Source organism: Rhea americana, unplaced genomic scaffold, assembly GCF_003343005.1.
Source record: "Rhea americana isolate MKP2758 unplaced genomic scaffold, rheAme1 scaffold_146, whole genome shotgun sequence".
In the NCBI taxonomy this organism is placed as follows: domain Eukaryota; kingdom Metazoa; phylum Chordata; class Aves; order Rheiformes; family Rheidae; genus Rhea; species Rhea americana.
In genome coordinates, this window is record NW_028185550.1 from 2,342,444 (window position 1) to 2,346,275 (window position 3,832).

The window sequence follows — 3,832 nt, forward strand, 5'->3', positions numbered from 1 at the left end:
CCCCACTCAGCCACCCCCGTCCGCACATTCATCCCTCCCGTGGTCACCCCGGGCACCCACCCAATCCACCCACGCGCTCACTCACCCGTTCACCCACCCATGCGACGGTCCACCCACGCGTCCGAATGTCCGTCCGCCCACCCACCTGCGCATCCACTTGTACATCCACCCATCCGGCCGTGCGTCAACGCTTGCACCCACCCAAGCACCCGTCTAACCACCCACGCTCCTACCCATCCACCCACACATCCAGGTACCTATCCACCCACGCACCCACTTGTACCTCTACCCATCCACCCGTGCATCAATGCCTGCACCCATCCAGCCACCCGCGCATCAACCCACCCGTGCCTCCAGACACCCACGCACCCACCCGCGACGCCGTTTCTTTGACCAGCACTAGCTGCAGTCGCCGTTCCTTTTATCCTGGATAACAGCCGAGAGCTCCGGCTGCCCCGGCGGGCAGAGACGGAGGTTCTCAAGCGCGCGCAAAGGGATTTCTGGGAGACCGCGCRGCCCCGGCCTGTCCCACCTGCCTTTCCCACCTTCCCTGAATAATTCATCGGCAAAAGGCATTTACCAAAGCGCAGTGCRGGGGAGGAGAAGGATTGTCGTTGTCAAAGCGTATAAAAACAGCRCCACGGATAAAGGTGCCTCACCCCCGGCCACCACGGCCCGGAGCCGTGTCACACGGAGAACCTGGTCGTCATCCGTAATTTTTTGTTTTGTTTTGTTTTGTTTACACAAACAACTGTTCCGACGTGTTTTATTACTTGTGAGGTGGCCTTGAGCATTGCACAGACCCTAGATAYAAATCCAGCGTAGGTGAACCAATAGGAAGGAAGCAATCAGAGAAGTATAAAAGCGAAATAAAGGTATATCCTATGTAATTTAGGTGTATTACTGCCTGCAATTTGCGCTTGGCTCTGAAAGCTGTTCTAAGCGTACATTTTCATATAATGTTCCATAAGAAAGATTAAGATTGCCTTTAATGAGGGTACACGTCAATCTTTGCAAGTGTTAGACCAGGAGAAGTATCRTGGTGTGCACTCATGTATGACCATAAACCTCTCCTGCCAGGAACTACTGAACACCAAAGTGTTTTTCAGAGGCACGTAAAGCATAAGACATCTGGAAAGAAAAGACTGAGAACGGCTCYGGTCGCCGCCGCCGTTTCGCCTTCCCGAGCGGGCACCGTCGCTCCCGCCTGCCGCCCCGGAGGGGGGTCGGGCAGCCAAGCCTCGGCGGCCCTCCCCGCGCCGCGGGGAGCGGGAGGCGAGCTCCCTCCGCCGTGTCATCGCAAGTGACAGCCAGTCACTCTGATTAGGCCAAAACTGGAGGAAAACGGAGAAAGACGACAGCGTCGGCGAAAGCAAGCCGGGCTGAGGGCGGAACGACGGCCGGGAGGCGCCGCACCCGCGGGTCTTTCGCTCTCTTCCCAGCGAGCCTGGCGGCTCTCGGAGGCGGCGTGCTCCCCAAAACGGCTCCCTGGGCTCCCCGGCCAGGCCACGCACCCCGGGCACCGCTGGCCCGGTTCAGCGCCAAACGCCTTGCCTCGACCTGGGCTGACGGACCGAGGGGCTGCCCAGGTTGACATCTTGCAGCACCCGCAGCTCGGCTGCAGGGGAGGGACTGGGTTCGGTAAACGTTGCCCTGGTTTCCGCGGCCTTCCCCCCCACCCCCCGGAATTGTCCTTTTCTCCAGGTTTTTTGCTGGCTCCCTGTTTGCTTTAGCTCAGCCCCGCCGGACTGAACRCTAGGCCTTTTCGGAGGCTCTCTGAACCCACAACTGCCACGCATTAATCACAGCTCTCGGCACTTACCGCAGACCTTACCGCCTTCAGTGTCCCGGGGGCCCTTTTCCCTTTTCCGACACGCAGCAGTGCAGGGAGGTGCAAAGACTGAGGCTCTAATGGCACTCAGCTCTTCACCCGAGCTCTGAACAGGTTTCTGTCCGTACTAAAAAACCTACATTAACAGCAACAACAAAASAATCAGAAATTTACTCTTCCATTATCCGTAACGTTTGCTTCCATCTTATTTTCTTTGCTTTTCCCCCCAAACCACCATTATACCTAATGCCGTAAGGTTAAACGCGCTCCCTTTGCTCTTGAGGGARCATTGCGTTTGGCTGTTGGGAAAGTGTCTGCTCTGTCCTCCAAAACTGGAAGCGACAGCCACGACTCTCCCCAGGACAGCGAGATAACCTCTCCTTACCGCATCGCTGCGGGCACAGGCGCTGCAAAGACGAGCAGGCGCGGACAACCACAACCACCAACAGTGGATAAGGCTATTCAGAAACGGGGGACCAGAATTCAAATTCCTAAATCTGGGAGTCAAAACGCGTTCCAGGCGCACACGGCACACGCCGCCTCCGAGGGGGTGCCGCCCTTGCCCAGGATTCGACGTGATCTCAGCCGGCGCGGTCTGACTCGTCTTCCCACAGCCCGTCCCTGTTGAAGTCACCCTACTGCTTTTGCTGTCGGGTGGCTTGTTCGAGCATCAGTGGTCTTGACAGGCAGGAGCAACGTTTGAAATCGGTTGCCACTGAAAGATGTTCAGGCTTCTGGGAAAAAAAGAACGAAAAAGCCAAGCATTTCGTAAAAGAATAAAATAAATCTTGGACTTAAACTTCACTGCAGAGTTGGAGACTCACACCCTGACGTATAGACTGGAAATGACGCGTAAGGCAGTGAAGAGTCTTCAGTTCTGAATCAGAAGAGCGACACGCGTCTGTAACGCAAGGTGTTGCTTGTCAAATCTTGACATGAGCATATAGCTGCTGGTAGGAGAAAAATCAAGGCTCTGCTATTTTATCTGTAGTCTTCAGTGTGTTTTGGAGGAAATGAARAAATTTCCTCAGTGACTTGGCAAAAGGGCACGACGACTGCTGGCCCTGTCACATCCGGCGCTGCTGCCTGAGCTGGGAAGCGGCTCGGGGTGGCTCAGCCTGGCTGGAGGAATCACACACCTGGAGGCGTGGGAGAGGCGGGCGAAGGGCCCCCGGCCCCGCAAGCCGGCACACGCAACAGCTGGAGACCCTCTCAGAGCCCAGCACACAGCCRTCCACTCTGCCAGCGTCCAGCGCTTCTCAGACGTCCTTCAACTACAGGACTGGGGAAAAACACGTTGCACCCGTGTAAGAGCGCAGGGAGAGGAAGGTGGCAATAGTCCTCTCCATCGCGCCTGGCCCTGGCCGAGGGGCTGAGACTCTCCTGGATTGCCTTTCACAAACTAAAGGGGATGCAAAATTTGGGACCCTCTAAGGACACCTTGGCCAAGCATACGAGCATCAGTTGGGACCCTCTAAGCAGACCCTGGCCAAGAGCATGTTAATCAATTGGGACCTTCTAAGGAGACCCTGGCCAAGTGTGTGCATCTCAAATACAGCCTCCTGGTGTTTCTCTGGAGAGATTTTTGCCCGTGTTGCCCCCACAGGGAACTTGGCCACAGGCTGCAGGAGCTAAACACAGGGCAGCAGCTCCTGCCAGGGGCTGTCACTGACACCTCCTGCGAAGGAGGCTGCCGTGATGCCTCCTGGGTGGCCAGATACTGCTCTGCCTGGGGAGTCATTAACACTAAGAAACTGGATATCTAAGTCGGAAATAAGTCTCTGATATATCTGCAATAAAGTCAGATGAACTATCTGAAGGAAGAGTTTGACTATTTAATCCCTTCAGTCCAAAAATACATGTGTGTGTACATGTACACATATAGGTGTGTGTATACCTATACACACTATATACACTCACCTACATGTATACATACGTACACACACTCCAAAGCCCACAGCTTTTGAAAGAGGTTCATTTTGATTTTGACTTAATCTTGCA